Source organism: Callithrix jacchus, chromosome 1, assembly GCF_049354715.1.
Source record: "Callithrix jacchus isolate 240 chromosome 1, calJac240_pri, whole genome shotgun sequence".
NCBI lineage: Eukaryota > Metazoa > Chordata > Mammalia > Primates > Cebidae > Callithrix > Callithrix jacchus.
In genome coordinates this window covers 155,969,650-155,986,486 of record NC_133502.1, presented here as the reverse complement: position 1 = coordinate 155,986,486, position 16,837 = coordinate 155,969,650, and the positions used below count along the sequence as shown (strand labels likewise).

Here is a 16,837-nt window from a genome sequence, read left to right as displayed (position 1 = left end):
GGTGGGCATATCACCTGAGTTCGGGAGTTCAAGACCAGCTTGACCAACATGGTGAAACCCCATCTCTACTAAAAATACAAAATTAGCCAGACGTGGTAGCACATGCCTGTAATCCCAGATACTTGGGAGGCTGAAGCAGGAGAATCACTTGAACCCGGGAGGCAGAGGTTGCAGTGAGCCGAGATCGCGCCATTGCACTCCAGCCTGGGCAACAAGAGTGAAACTTCGTCTCAAAAACAAAAAACAAATGTAGCCCTCTCCTGGACTCACTATGGGTTCTGTCTGATCTTTTCTACCAGGACTTGGGGGCCAAGGAGTGGGGGATAGAGGGGGAAGGTGATAAAATGAATCCAAGGAAGATGCCACAAAATGTGTTTTGTGTTGGTTCTTGTTTGTTTGCTTTTGAAACAGAGTCTCGCTCTGTTGCCCAGGCTAGAGCGCAGTGGCACAGTCTCCACTCACTGCAACCTCTGCCTCCAAGGTTCAAGGGATTCCAGTGTCTCAGCCTCCCAAGTAGCTGGGATTACAGGCTTGTGCTACCAGGCCCAGCTAATATTTTGTATTTTTAGTAGAAACAGGGTTTCACTATGTTGGCCAGGCTGGTCTCAAACTCCTGGCCTCAAGTGATCCCCTCGCCTTCAGCCTCCCAAAGTGCTGGGATTACGGGCATGAGCCACCACACCTGGCCTAGAAAATGTAGTTTTAACAAAAAATATTAGAGACCAGATATTCAAGACATCATGACAGTCACGCTGACTGGTTTAGGTTCACCATGGTTAAGACAGAATTTATCACAGCTAACCACAGGACTCTCCACCCAGATACCCAGGCTCCTGAGCCCCAAATCTGGGAAATATCTTCCACCTCTTCCAGCTTCATTACTGCCCCTGTGAAGTTGGTCTCCAAGCTGTGAAGAGTCTACCTCATAGGGATATGGCAACATCCTAAGAAACACTGGATGATTGTCCCAACCATCCTCTCTCACTTAAAATGCTTCAACAATCTCCCTCCATTGGCAGAAGGTGTCCCATCCATCCTTCACAGAGCCACCGAAACAGTCTCTCTAGAACACACATCATCTGCCTCTGCTGCCCTTGGCCAAGGCCTCTGTTTTTAGGTGAACTCAAGCGACCTGCTCATTGCACACTGACCACATCCCAGCCTCTAGCTGAAGGCCAGGGATTCCAGCAGGAAATAAGATAAACACAGCTCCAGCTAGTGTTCAAGTTATATTCTCCATGAGGAGACCAACACCGACTAATCATGTGACCACAACAGCTACAGAGCTGAAGGAAGGGTGGTACTGAGAGAGTGTGTAACGGGAGTCACATGACCTTCTCTGGTGATGTCAAGAATGGATTTTTCTGGCTAGGTGTGGTGGCTCATGCCTATAATCCCAGCAGTTTGGAAGGCCGAGGCAGGTGGATCATTTGAGGTCAGGAGTTAGAGACCAGCCTGGCCAACGTGGCAAAGCCCAGTCTCTACTAAAAGCACAAAAATAGGCCTGGTGCAATGGCTCACGCCTATAATCCCAGCACTTTGGGAGGCTGAGGCGGGTGGATCATGAGGTCAACAGATCGAGACCATCCTGGTCAACAAGGTGAAACCCCGTCTCTACTAAAAATGCAAAAATTAGCTGGCCATGGTGGTACATGCCTGTAGTCCCAGCTACTCCGAAGGCTGAGACAGGAGAATTGCCTGAACCCAGGAGGTGGAGGCTGCGGTGAGCTGAGATCATGCCATTGCACTCCAGTCTGGGTAACAACAGCGAAACTCCATCTCAAAAAAAAAAAACCACACACACACACAAATTAGCTGGGCGTGGTGGCACACACCTGTAATCCCAGCTAGTTGGGAGGCTGAGGCAGGAGAATCGCTTGAACCCAGCAGGTGGATTCAGCGATCCAGTGATCCAAGATTGCACTACTGCACTCTAGCCTGGGTGACAGAGCCAGATTCCATCTCAAAAAAAAAAAAAAAAAAAAAGAATGGATTTTTCTGAGCAAAGGATGGGATGTTTAATCTGATATACGAAGGGTGAGGGAGTAAGAAGAAGGGGTGGAAGAATGTGTCTCAACACGGGGAAAATGACATGCAGAAATGCTCTGGGTGGTACAGGAATATGGTCTAGGACCCAAGAGCAAGGAGAAAGGGTGCACGGTGAAGCAGTTCAGGGTTTAGATCACACAGAGCCTTTTAAGTCAGGGAAGACATTTGGGGTTTACTTTGGATTTTTAGAGTGACTAACCACCCCCGTGTGCCTAGGCGGAGGGTTTCCTGGGATACAGGACTTACAGTGCCGAGATAAGGAGGGATGGTGGGGAGGGTGGCCAAAGATGACCCCCAGGTGTCTGACCACTGCTGCTGAGCACAAGATGGAGCCGCTCCCTGGAGAGTACCAGGACTGCAGGAGAGTAACGAACTCAGTGGTTGAGTTTGGAAAGTGAGGGCAGTATTCAAGTGGAAATGCTAGCTAAGCTCCTGCTCCTACTGGTCTGAAACTAAAAATCTTTTGCAGAAAGAAATAGGTGTGGGGGCTATCAGCACAGAGAAGGTAATTGAAGTATGGGAGTCAAATAGGCAAGCAAGAGATAATGTCAAAAGAAAGCTGACAAAGTAAACTCCAGCCTTCACAAACCCCAGTGTACAAAGATCTGGTGGCTAAAGGTGAAAACAAGTAAAGGAGGCTGAGGAAGAGCAGCCAAGGCTCTCCAGGAGGAAAACCATGAGTCGGTGGGGTCTCTATGCATGAGAAAAGGGAAGATACAGCAGGACAGAATGTTCCACCGTCATCTCAATGCCACTAGAAAATCTAACCAAACAACTGGGATATACCAATGAACTATGGAATGTGGAGGTCATCATGACCTTCTGAAGCAGCGAAGGTAGAGATGAATTGGGTGCGGGGCGGGGGAGGAGGGAAATGGAGACCATGCGCATAGCACGGAATATTTATTTGAAAAATGTGGCTGGGAGGGAAATTGACAAGGCAGGTTCTGGAGTGAGAGGTGAAGTGGAGTGAGGGTTTGCTGGAAGATGAGAGGCCTGAGTGCGAATAAACATTGATGGGGAGGATCCAGCAGAAAAGGCGAATCAAACAACAAGGGAATCCCCACAACCCACTGCACACTGCCTCCTGCAGGCTCTGCGAACTGTGCCTCCAAACACTCCACGTGTCCTTTGCCTGATACGCACCCTCCCTTTATCTGTGATAACTCTCACTGGAATCAAAGGACTGCCCTGAGAAGGCTTCCCTCATCTGTACTGGTGTAGCCCAGCACACGCACCTCTGCCACAACACCCAAAAATGGCTGCTTTCCATGTGATCTCTCCTGCTAAATGGTGAGCTCTTCAAAGGCAAGAAACTCACTTCAAATCTTAGCCCATATATTGAAGTACATGCTCAGTAAACATTTGTAGAATTAATAAATGAATGAACAATATTAGTAATCAGTGATAAACTAGAAGATGCACATGGCCAACCATGAGGACTTCTGGGTTGGCAAGAAGGGTGAGTTCGGGTCCCTACGATCCCTGAATGGGGGAAGGGGACTGGAAGACAGGGTGTGGTGGACTCCTCACCGAGCTCACATTCTTCCCTTCCATTGTTCCTGGCGGCTGCACATGGAAAGTACAACACCCACTAAGGTCCATGTGTTTCCCTCCTGCCCTCTCTCAGCAGGGAGGGAACAGATGGGCGTAATTTATGCCCACACCCTCGTCTTGCAGCCCTGGCACTGGGGAGAGGGGAGGCAGGGGCAGAGACCCACCCAAGTTCCACAAACTTGTCTCAGTGACAAGGCAAGAGAGCCACAGCGGGGTGCAGCCGGGTCAGGAGCAAAAGAAGACAGGCAGAGGGGAGGATGGGGACAAAAGGAACAGAACCGCCATGTGGGAGTGTCCATGGCATTCCAGCCCTTGCGCCAAGTGGATGCCCACATTATCTTAGCATATTTCTGCAAGGAGCAGGCTCTTGCACCTGCTTGAAACACTAGGTAACTGAGGCTCGGAGACGTAAAGGAATTGCTCCAAGGTCACCCAGCTGGTGAGTGGCTGCGGTGTCAGGGTTCTAATCCAGGTCTCCCTGGTTCCAAAAACAGTGTCCTCCCCATTCGACCCCACTGTAGGAGAAAGTCACATCTTCAAGCCTCCCGCACCCTCCCTCTCATGGGTCATCTAGGGCCATGACAAGTGGAAAGACCCTCAAGGCCCACACTCTTCTGCTGAAGGAAGCTGGACACTAATGCCAAGACTGTAGAAAACAAATACAGATGAGCCGGAGAAGGCAAAGCTGAAGGGACACATAAAGATGAGCGTGGAAAAAGCCAGGGGCCAGTTCCTGTGGGGGCGGGCACCGCCTTGGAGGTGAACCTTCTGAAGGTGACTATCCTGCAGCCAACCCTCAAAGCTGGAAAATGGGCTAAGAGTGATATTCTGAGAAATGCTGAGCTCTGAGACACCAAAACTACCCTCCCTTCCCAGCCACTTGTTTTCTCTTCATTTAACAGCAATTGAGTCAGCTGGCATAGAGTCCATGTTTAGGGAATCAGATGAACATGGGTTCAAACCCCAGACCCTCTACATCATAGCTGTGTGCCTCTGGGCAAGTCATGTGGCCTCCCTGAGTCCCAGTCTCTTTATCCACAAAATAAGGCTGTGAAAATAAGATGACTGGGCCCATGTGGTGGCTTATACCTGTAATCCCGGCACTTTGGGAGCCTGAGCGGGGTGGGTCACCTGAGATCGGGAGTTCGAGACCAGCCTGGGCAACACAGTGAAACCCCATCTCTACTAAAAGTACAAATATTAGCTGGGCTTGGTGGAGGACACCTGTAATCCCCGCTACTCAGGAGGCTGAGGCAGGAGAATCGCTTAAACCTGAGAAGTGGAGGTTGCAAGGTTGCAGTGAGCCAAGACCATGCCATCACATTCCAGCCTGGGCAACAAGAGTGAGACTCCTCAAAAAAAAAAAAAAAAGAAGAAGAAGAAGAAAAGAATATGACTGCATCAACCTGCAATTGCTGCACTTGTGTCCACTGAGCCCATCCAGTGCTGTTTTGGTTTGGTTTCTTTTTGCTTTATCAGGTCAGTTACTTGTAAAAAATGAGACACTACACTTATAAAGTCCAGATTTCCAGCTTTGTAGAATAATCAGAGTGTCTACAAGTTGGTTCTGTATTCACCCAAGGTTACGACTTAGAGGAAATACACACACTTCATTTTTCCACTGCCACATTCCTCCCTCCCTGCCTCATCAATATAACCTGCCTGTGGGATGTGGCTTTTGCTGCCCCTGGTGTAAAAATGATTTTGACTGTAACCCCGAAACTCTGAGCATGCTGAGTGCAGTGACCCCAACAAATTCTGGTTCATCAATATCTCCCCAGAGCCCAGCACAAGGCTTGGGTTCCAGTAGGCCTTCAGCCATTCATTTGTTTAAGAAATATATGTCGAGTCCCTACTCTGCTGTGCAGGAGCCACGGAATATGCTGAAGATTTGAGCAACTAATTAGCCAGATACGTCAGTGATGCTCATGACAATACAATCCATGAGACCAGTTGTATTATCTCCTCCACTGCTTAGGTGAGACGGGGAAACTGAGCCACAGAGAAGGTAAGAAATGTGCTCAAGACTCCAAGATAAAGAGGAACAGAGGTAGGATTCAAACACATCAGTTTTTCTCTAGAACCAATCAATGCTCTGAATTAGGGGTCTGCAGACTACAGCCTCTAGGCCATATGTGACCTGCCATCTGTTTTTATAAATGAAGTTTCTAATTTTTATTTATTTATTTATTTTGAGATGGGAGTTTCGCTCTTGTCACACAGGCTAGAGTGCAGTGGTGTGACGTCAGCTCACTGCAACCTTGGTCTCATGGATTCAAGTGATTCTCCTGCCTCAGCCTCCTGAGAAGCTGGGATTACAGGCGCCCACCACCATATTTGGCTAAGTTTGTATCTTTAGTAGAGACAGGGTTTCACAATGTTGGCCAGGCTGGTCTAGAACTCCTGATCTGAGGTGATCTGCCTGCCTTGGCCTCCCAAAGTGCTGGGATTACAGGCGTGAGCCACTGTGCCTGGCCTAAATAAAGTTGTATTGGTTCATGACCACAGCCATTTATTTACTTTGTCTGAGGCTGCTTTCCCACAACAATGGCAGAGTTGAATGGAACCAACAGAGATCCTTTAGGCTCTCAAGGTCTCAAATAGACGCTCTGTAGCCCTTTGCAGGAAAAGTCTTCTGACTCCTGCTCTGAACCATGACTCTAAGCATCCTATTGCCATAAGGGGTCTTTGCACTCATAAACTTTCTACTGAGGGGAGGGGTAGACAATTTTAAAATACACAAAAGAGATACACATCACGATAGAGAGGACCTTGGTAGCTATTCTTCTGACGGTCCTGGAAAGACCTTTGATAAAAGGTCATTAAGCTAAGATCAGGGTGACAAGGAGCCAGTCACATGGAGATAGGAGAAGAGATTTCCAGGCAGGGACAGCCTGGAGCACAGGCCCTAGGACATGAGCAAGCATGGGGGCTCCAAGAACAAAAATAAAGCCAGCATGCTCCCAAATCCAACTCAGCAGGAGAGCAGGAGGGTAAGGTGCGGGTAGAAAGGGTCTGGCCACGAAGGGCTTTCTGAAAACGTAAGCGATGAGCTGGGCAGGCCTGGAGGAGACCAAAGCCCCCTCCGGCATTCGCTGGCTTTCTGGATCCAAATCCTTCCTTTAAACTGGCAGGCCCTCCTCTCCCTGGCTGTGAAAAGAGTTCCCACTATGTGCCACCCTTCTGGGACTGAGGCAATAAAAGGCTGATGGAAAATCTCCCTGGAAAGACACAGGCTTCCCCCACAAGGACTTGAAGGCTGCCCCTGAAGTGTGTGCTGAAGTGAGCTGGGAGATTCATCACCCCCAAGAGTGGGAGGCCCCTGTAAGCCAGGAAGCCTGAGGCTCCCTTCCTAGCCAGGCTGACTCATGATGCAGCCCCCCACCCCATTTGCCCTTTGGCCTAGGGTTACCTGCCCTCCATACAGCCCTTGGCTACTGGGGAAGGTTTGCCAAAAGGAGAGGTGTCCAGGGGAAGGAGGTACTGAGGGCTAGGGTAAAAGTCCTATCAACTTCACTGCAAGAAATGATTGAATTTGCTGGGAAAATAAAAGCAGAAAGCCAAGAAGCTGAAGAGAAAGACTATGTGTGTGTGTGTGTGTGTGTGTGTGTTGACACTGGGAGGCAGGAGCCAAAAAGGAGTGCCTGGGTAATATGTGACCAGGGCAAAACAGGTTTTCTAACTGTCATTTATCCAGCTCTGAGGTCTTTGCTGCTGTGGGTGACATTCAGCACCTGTTTTCATAACTGGCTTGTCAAATCTGTAAGGATTTGAAAAGGGGATAAATGAATGAGGCACACATGGAAGATTTGGGGTCCAACCAGCTTCCTGGCTCCACCCCTTATTAGCCGGATGCGCTTTGAATAATCATTTCCATTCTGAGTCTCGGTTTCCTCACCAGTAAAGTAGGACTATCATCTTCTATAAAGGGCTATTTTGCAGGTTAACTGGAATGATGACACCCTTAGCAAAATGCAGGTAGCACCTTTTTCCCTTCTTGGATTTCCTGGACCCAGCTGGGTACCTAGCGCAGCAAGACTGGATAAGAACCTAGATGGCACAGGAGGGATTGGGTTTCTGAAGTGTCTGTGTGTCTGACGCATATAGAATGGTCTGGTTCTTCAGGACACATAGAGGGGAGTCCTGAGAAAACCCAGGTGCTGTGCTTGGCTTTATTAATGAACGAATGAATTTACTCAGCAATGCGGGGGGGGCATCTGCTCTGTGCTGGACCCTGCAGGAATGCAGGAAATACAGAGATGAAGAAAAAAAGAGGTGATGGGAGGCTACCAGATCGCCAAGTTGGAGAAGGATAAATGAAACATTGTGGGCGCATAAAGAAATATTGGTGGCATGAGCATAATAACTGCATGACCGTTTCCTTTTTTTTTTTTTTTTTTTGAGATGGAGTTTTGCCCTTGTTGCCCAGGCTGGAGTGAAATGGCATGATCTCAGCTCACTGCAACCTCCACTTCCTGGGTTCCAGCGATTCTCCTGCCTCAGCCTCTGAGCAGCTGAGATTACAGGTGCCTGCTACCACACCTAGCTGATTTTTGTATTTTTGGTAGAGACAGCGTTTCACCATGTTGACCAGGCTGATCTCAAACTCCTGACCTCAAGTGATCCACCCGCCTTGGCCTTCCAAAGTGCTGGGATTACAGGCGTGAGCCACTGTGCCTGACTGACCATTTTCTTAAGTTATCTGGACACTAACACAGCTCACAAACAGGTAGAGCTGTCCTTCCCGCTCATAGGAAAACATCACCTCTATCAAAAAGCAAGTCACATAAATAACTCAGGTTTCATATTCCAGGCAAATATGAATTCAGTTCTCAGCTCCTTCAATACCCAACTATGTGACCTGGGGTAAGCCATTCACTCCTCTGAGTCTCAGGTAGCTTAAAACTAAATTGATGATAATACCTACCCTCTCAGGCGCAGAGGTTTGACAGGGTAGAACGGAGAAAAGAGAAGCTCCGGTTTGTGCTACTGACTCTAATTGCCCTCCAATTGGTTCTCCCCTTCTCTCTCAGAAGAACTCCATGATATTTGCTGAGTACATGGCCACCCAGAATCAATTACAGCTTTCTTTGCTGCTATTTTTGGCCAGTCAACTAAGTTCTGACCAATGGGATTATACTTTCAAAAGTTGTATATAATTTCCAGGGAATGTGCCTAAAGTATGCTCTCACTTATCTCTGCCTTCCCTTCATCTTGCTTTCTGGAATAATGATGGAATGGCTGGAACTGCAACAGACACCTTGGACCATGAGGTGACCTTGAGAATAACAGGACAGAAGGAACGTGGGGCCCCAACACTATGTCACGTGCCAACCCTGGGCTGGACTACCTCTGACTTATTACATGGAAAATAAAATTGCTGAAGTTAATGCTCAATAAGGGTTTGGAGGAGGGGTGAGGTCTCCCATCCTCACAACTGAACCCAATTCTTCTGAACTTAATTTTCATTAATATTAGCACATCACATTCAGGGGACATTTCTTCCTGACTGAGGGTCCATCTGCCTGACAATGCATTCCTCCCAGATCTCCCGCCCCTCCCCTGGTTTCCAGTGCTCCTCCAGTGAGATCCTGAGTCCTTTGCTCTCAGGAGCTCAGCTCATTATAAATAACAATGACTGCTGCTGAGGTCTGGTGGCTGCAAGGTCAGAAATACAGGATCACGCCTATAATCCCAGCACTTTGGGAGGCCAAGGTGGGCCGATCATGAGGTCAAGAGATCAAGACCATCCTGGCCAACATGGTGAAACTCCATTTCTGCTAAAAATACAAAAAAAAATTAGCTGGGTGTGGTGGCACTCTCCTGTGGTCCCAGCTACTTGGGAGGCTGAGGTGGAAGAATCGCTTGGACACAGGAGGCGGAGGCTGCAGTGAGCCAAGATTGCGCCACTGTACTCCAGCCTGGCGACAGAGCAAGACTCTGTCTCAGAAAAGAAAAGAAAAGAAATACAGAAACACATTTATAAATGTACAGAGATGAGAATGTTTCTGAAAGCAGGGCCCAAATTTGTATACAGTTCAAGTTCAACTGGGTGATTCAGCACCAGCAGCCTAAAAAGCAATCCACAGATGCACTTGTCCAGTATGTACCCGCAGAATGCCATCTCCAGACAGGGCACCTTGCTAAGACCCACAGGCTGGAAGGACAGAGAAGGGCCCATCCCTGTGAAGCAGGGGCCAACATCTGAATGAGGAATTAACGTATACATACAAAGCAATTCACACAATGCAGTGTATTCATTCATTCAGCAAATATTTATTGAACACCTACTATGTGCCAGAAAAAGGGCTAAGCTTACAGGAAACAAAGAGCACATAGGTGAGGAAGAAAATTAGAAATTTAACCCAGGGCTGCCAATTGAACAAGAAAGCGACCATCCTCACCTTCTCAGTCCCAAAGAGGCCACGCATCCCCCAAAACTCCCTCACTTTGAACTCCAAATTTTTTTAACAATGAGGGTCACAGGGCTTAACGAATGAACTTGACTTGCTTATTTGTTGACCACAAGTAAGCAGAGGTCACTAGCAATGAGAAAAGACCAGCAGTTTCCTTTGTTGTAGGCCAAGGTGGAATCTAGAATGCAAGGCCCTCTACCTCCTAAGTGTCAGTCAATGAGCTCAGCTTTACAATAGTATCATGATGGCCATCAGACACACCTGAGATGGAATCCTGGTTCAGCCACCACCCAGCCAACTCAGCTGTGTGACCTGGGGGATTAAATCTTTCTGTAAAATGAAAACAATGTCACCATCCACATTTGGTACTAAGAGGACAAACTGCTCTCTATCTTTGGGGAATAAAGGAGAAGGACCAGGAAAGGTAGAGGGGGGAATAAAGAGCAGAAAAGCCTCCCCACCCATGTGAATCTGGAGAGTCTGCCAACCTGCTGGTCTACGAGGGCCCTGTCTATTCATCTCTCTCTCTCTCTTTTTTTTTTCCCTGTCACTCAAGCTGGAGTGCAGTGTCACGATTTTGGTTCACTGCAACCTCTGCCTCTCGGATTCAAGCGATTCTCCTGCCTCAGCTTCCCCAGTAGCTGAGAGTGCAGGCACATGCCACCATGCCTGACTAATTTGTTTGTATTTTTAGTCTAAATGGAGTTTCACCATGTTAGTCAGGGTGGTCTTGACCTTCTGACCTGGTGATCTGCCCGCCTCAGCCTCCCAAAATGCTGGGATTACAAGCGTGAGCCACGGGGCCCAGACTTTGTCTTTTTTTTCAGTTGTAATAAAATATACATAATGTGCAAGTGCTTTCCCCTTTCAGGGCCTCGGTCTCCCCATTTAAAAAGCAGAGGGGTTGGCAAAGGTGGGTTCTGCTGCTTCGCCTCTATTCAGGAGAAGCCAGCTGAAACGTTCAACTAGAGGATTTCCTGGACTTCTCTCGAGTGTGACTTAGCAGCCTAGTTTTCTATTTGCAGGGCATTTAATAATCAATCATCTCAGAACAAAATCCAAGTAAGCACTTTATCAGGGAAGTTAAAGAAGAGGCGGACAGAGCCCACAGAACACCGCCAGGACAGACCGGGCTGGGAGCACGGCTGGCCAGCACATTCAGAGCCCTGAATTCCAGCCTGGCCTGCCCTGGAGCAGCCAATCACAGGGCCCCGGCGGCATCCAGAAGTCTCATTAAGTCTGTTTTATGACTTTTTTGACAACTGAAGCCTTTAAAACAGATTTCCTCATTGTAAAGAGGATGAAGTTCAGTCCACACATTTGTCTGCAGAAGAAACTGGGTGGACCCAAAAGCCATGGGGACCCTAATAAACTCTACTCACACTCTGGGGCCAAGGAAGGGGACGCTTCTTCAGACACCTTGTAAGTAGCTCTGCTAAGAATAATAATGCAAAACAAAGACTAGAAGCCCCAATGTCCCTACACCTTCTAGCTGTCTGTACTTTCTCTCTCTTTAACTTCGCAAATCTAGTATAACATTATTGTCCTGGATTTCTGAAATAAAATCTATATTTTCCGTCAAAGCCCCCCAAGCTAGACAAGGCTAAACCAGTATTCAAATTCTAATTCATCTGATGTCAAAACCTTAGGTCTCTCTATTCCACCAGCCGCCTGCCACAGATGGAGATCACTTGGAGTGGATTCCTTAACAGGAATCCAGCTTTTTAGGAAGAGTCTTTGAGAGTCTAAATTATCACACTTCTTCCTGGTCCCCCAGAGGAAGACCAGTCTCATTTTGGGATTGTGTATGGTTTGGGAAACTGAGTTGGAGTCAGATTCTCCATCCAGGAGGACAGAGCAGCTACAGGCCCTGCTGGAAGGAATCTCATGTCGTAGCCATCAGCACCAGGTCTGAAAGCCTTGCCAGTGAAGTGTCTCAGGCCCAGGGCTGGTGACACAGGCCTCCTTGGCCACTCCTGAACCCTGCTAGAGTCACAACCACCCACTTGTTAAGAGAAGATCAAGGGGGAAAGTCAGACCCTGAGGGCAGAAGGGAGACAAGGTCAATCAAGGGAAACCTACCTCCCACAGTCTCTTGGAGAGAGATTTCTCAAGCCCTCCTGACTGAATCAACGCCTGTTTTAGGAGGCAGAAGTCAAGCTTCTTGGCTCAGGACACACAAGGCCCTTTTAGGACTGACCTGTCCTCCCTGGGACAGGCATCTCCCATCTACTGCTCACTACCTGCCCACAGCCAGTGCTTGGCCACAGGGAGAGGTGAGCATCTTCTACCTGCTCAGATTCTTTCCTCTCCAGGCCAGTCCGTCCAGGCCAGTCCAACTGTCATCTCCTTGGCAAGGCCTTTCTAAGTCCCCTGATACCTCTGTTTCTCCAGTACTGTGTGTTCTTAAAGCAAACCATATAGCCATTTGGTGGCTCAGTTCCCACTTTTGTAAATTAGAGATGATAATAGTACCTTTCTCCTAGGTTTGAGATGAAACTTCTATGAGATGAAATAAGCTAGCACTTAAGCAGGACCTGGCCGGACACAGTGATTCATACATTTAACCATCATCATCATCCTATCTGGCCTGGATTCCAAGGATCCAGGAGGAAATTTGCTAGCAGGAGCTCCACCTGAATGGTTCAGTTCTCAAGCTTCCAGGCAGAAAAAGCCTCTTCAGTCACCCCAACAGACCAGTTTCTACCGTGCTTCGGCCCCCATTGGGCTGAGTATGTGTCACCATAAAAGCCCCTGGCCCCTGCAGAGCATTGGTCTGTCTACACGCTGTTCTCCCATTATACTGAGATAGGGATCATTTCTGAAACTGAATGCTGGCTGCCTCAATAATGAAAGGCCAGGCGTGGTGGCTCATGCCTATAATCACATTTTAGGAGGCCAAGGCTAGAGGATTGCTCAAGTTCAGGAGTTTAAGATCAGCCTGGGCAACATGGCGAGACCCTGTGTCTACAAAAAAAAAAATTTTTATGCTTAATTAGTGAGGCATGGTGGCATGCGCCTGTAGTCCTAGCTCCTCAGAAGGCTGAGGCAGGAAAATCACTTGAGCCCAGGTGAAGGTCAAGGCTGCGGTGAGTCACGGCAACCACTGCACTCCAGCTTAGGCAACAGAGAGAGACTCCATCTCAAAGAGTAATAATGAAAGAATGCCAACAGAAAAATTATTTTCTTCATACATTTCTGGAGAAGCTTCCTATTCACAAAGCAAAACTCCAGTTAGGAAAGAGATAGCTAACAGTCACAAAGTTTCATTATTTACCATACCATACCATACCATGAATATGATACCATCTTCCATGGTTTCCCATGGAAGTAGGTAAGAGGTTAAGGATTTTCTATGCACATTTACTTCACTTTGAAGTCAACTTTTACAGATCTGCATGGTCACATTTTTAGCAAAAACCTGAAAGACTCTCTAGTCCAACCCCCATTAAACGCTTAAATCACCATTCCAAGAGCACACCTCCATTCCAACAATGGGGCACTCCCTACCTTTCAGACGACCCATTCCATATCTGATCTCTCTGACTACTGCAGGGCTTCCCTTGTGTTGCTCTGTAGCTGCCTTCATTAGGCATGATTCTGTCCCTTGAACCCTATAGAACCCATCCACTTTCTTCTCCCAGGATATTTTGGGCAAAGGCTCTTAAGCCCCTGGCTCCTTCCTTCCTCCTAAGAAACACCCCAGTTTCTTCTGCCAAGGTGTCAGGCCCCTCCCCAGTCTAGTTATTTACCTCCACCTCAATGGACATCCACCACTTGCCCCCCACTCACAGTCCAGGATGCAGAAATGTGAGCAGAACTTCTAGTTGGCGTCAACCAGCATCAAACAATAAGTTAGATTCTCAGAACCGGAGGTCCTTGGAGACCACCTGGGGAAGTTCAGCTCCCACACCATATTGGGGAAACCTCAGATTGTAGATGTATAATAATTTACCCAAGTGATCTGATTCTCCATAGAACGACAGAATCACATTTGTTAACAACAGGAAACAATATCATTGCTGCTGCTATTGTTTTCCCTGGAAGCAACATCACAGGAGGAACTCATGCTGGACTTTAGTCTTCCAATTTTGATATCTTCATCAGTGGTGTCAATTATTAATCTTGGAATTCTTCCCAGTAAACAAGTCAGTTTTTTAAAAAAATCAAGTAAGTAAACAAATAAATAGGAAATCCTTAGAAACAGAAGACACTAGATGTTGTCAGAGATAGAGAAAGGGAGCAGGCAGAAAATGGGGAGTGATGGCTAATGGGTATGAGGGTTATTTGGGGGTGATAAAAATGTTCTCTTTTTTTTTAAGATAAGTCCTTGCTCTGTCACCCAAGCTGGAGTACAGTGTCATAACCATGGCTCATCTGAAGCCTCGACCTCCTGTGCTCAGGGGATCCTCCCACCTCAGCCTCCCAAGTAGATGTGACTACAGACAAGAGCTACCATACTCAACTAACTTTTGTATTTGTTGTAGGGATGAGGTTTTGACATCTAGGCCGGTCTTGAACACCTGGGCTCAAGTGACCCTCCCACCTGAGCCTCCCAAAGTGCTGGGATTACAGGCATGAGCCACTAAACACAGCCTGTTCTGAAATGTGATATTGGTGATGGCTACGCACTCAATGAATGTGCTAAAAAAAGAAAAAAACCATAGCTGTTTCAAGATGAAGCTGAACATCTCCTTCCCAGCCACTGGCTGCCAGAAACTCATTGAAGTGGACGATGAACGCAAACTTCGTACTTTTTATGAGAAGCGTATGGCGACAGAAGTTGCCGCTGACGCTCTGGGTGAAGAATGGAAGGGTTATGTGGTCCGAATCAGTGGTGGGAATGACAAACAAGGTTTCCCTATGAAGCAGGGTGTCTTGACCCACGGCCGTGTCCGCCTGCTACTGAGTAAGGGGCATTCCTGTTACAGACCAAGGAGAACTGGAGAAAGAAAGAGAAAATCAGTTCGTGGTTGCATTGTGGATGCTAATCTGAGCGTTCTCAACTTGGTTATTGTAAAAAAAGGATAGAAGGATATTCCTGGACTAACTGATACCACCGTGCCTCGTCGCCTGGGGCCTAAAAGAGCTAGCAGAATCCGCAAACTTTTCAATCTCTCTAAAGAAGATGACGTCCGCCAATATGTTGTAAGAAAGCCCTTAAACAAAGAAGGTAAGAAACCTAGGACCAAAGCACCCAAGATTCAGCGTCTTGTTACTCCACGTGTCCTGCAGCACAAACGGCGGCGTATTGCTCTGAAGAAGCAGCGTACTAAGAAAAACAAGGAAGAGGCCGCAGAATATGCTAAACTTTTGGCCAAGAGAATGAAGGAGGCTAAAGAGAAGCGCCAGGAACAAATTGCGAAGAGACGCAGACTTTCATCTCTGCGAGCTTCTACTTCTAAGTCTGAATCCAGTCAGAAATAAGATTTTTTGAGTAACAAATAAATAATATCAGACTCAAAAAAAAAAAAAAAAAAGAAAAAAACCATTGAACTGTGTGCTTCTAAAGGGTGAATCTTGTGACCTGTGAATTCTATCTCAGTAAAACTTTAAATTTCTCAAAAATAAAGAAATCACTGGCCGGGCGCGGTGGCTCACACCTGTAATCCCAGCACTTTAGGAGGCTGAGGTGGATAGATCATCTGAGGTCAGGAGGTTGAGACCAGTCTGATGAATATGGTGAAACCCCGTCTCTATTAAAAATACAAAAATTAGCCAAATGTTGTGGCAGGTGCCTGCAGTCCCAGCTACTTGGGAGGCTGAAGCAGGAGAATCACTTGAACCCAGAAGGCAGAGGTTGCAGTGAGCTGAGATCACACCACTGCACTCCAGCCTGGGTGACAAGGGTCTCAAAAAAAAAAAGAAAAAAAAAATCACCAACTGTCTCAAACTTTCTTCAACTTAGTAGCCTATTTTTTGAGACAGAGTTTTGCTCTTATAACCCAGGCTGGAGTGCAATGGCGCGATCTCGGCTCACCGCAACCTCTGCCTCCTGGGTTCAAGCAATTCTCCTCCCTCAGCCTCCCGAGTAGCTGGGACAACAGGCACGCGCCATCATGCCCAGCTAATTTTTGCATTTTTAGTAGAGACAGGGTTTCACCATGTTGACCAGGATGGTTTCGATCTCTTGACCTCATGATCCACCCACCTCGGCCTCCCAAAGTGCTGGGATTACAGGAGTGAGCCACCGCGGCCGGCCTCAGTAGCCTATTTTTAGTGCCCTCTGTCAACAGGCTCTCCAAAAGATCCTAGGGACTGGAGGATTGCACATTAGTCACAACAAACATTGGAAATTCTTTATTGAGTATTTTCTAAACTTATTCCAAGTCAGCACTCAGAAAATAGACTCCCACGTTCGAGACCAGCCTGGGCAACATGGCAAAACCCGGTCTCTACTAAAAGTACAAAAATTACCTGGGCATGGTGGAATGTGTCTGTAGTCCCAGCTACTTGGGGGGCTGAGTCAGGAGGATTGCCACTGCATTCTGGCCTGGGTGACAAAGTGAGACTCTGTCTCAAAAAAAAAAAAAAAAAAAGAGTCCAACACTGTTTCCAACTAAGATATGGACTCCCAGGCTACGTGTTATGAGCACTCTCTGGATGTCAAAGGACTTAAGCAGTCATCTTAGTCTTCACAGACACCTTTAAGGTAGTGTTTCTCAAACTTGAGTGCACATCAGAATCACTTAGAAGGCTTGTTGGAACACAGATTGTTGGACTCCACCCTCAGAGCTTCAGTAGAAGCTCCACCCTCAGAAGATTTAGTAGGTATGGGGTGGGACTCAGGTTTCCAGGTGATGCTGTTACTGCTG

The 16,837-nt window shown here is 47.5% G+C and overlaps 1 long non-coding RNA gene and 1 pseudogene across 1 annotated transcript in view; one reads left to right on the top strand and one right to left on the bottom strand.

Annotated features, from left to right (window-relative positions):
* Positions 1–16,837, bottom strand: part of LOC128932567 (uncharacterized) — a 220,879-nt gene that overhangs the window by 188,574 nt on the left and 15,468 nt on the right. The window lies entirely within an intron of this gene.
* LOC100407377 (small ribosomal subunit protein eS6 pseudogene) lies at positions 14,692–15,489 on the top strand (annotated as a pseudogene).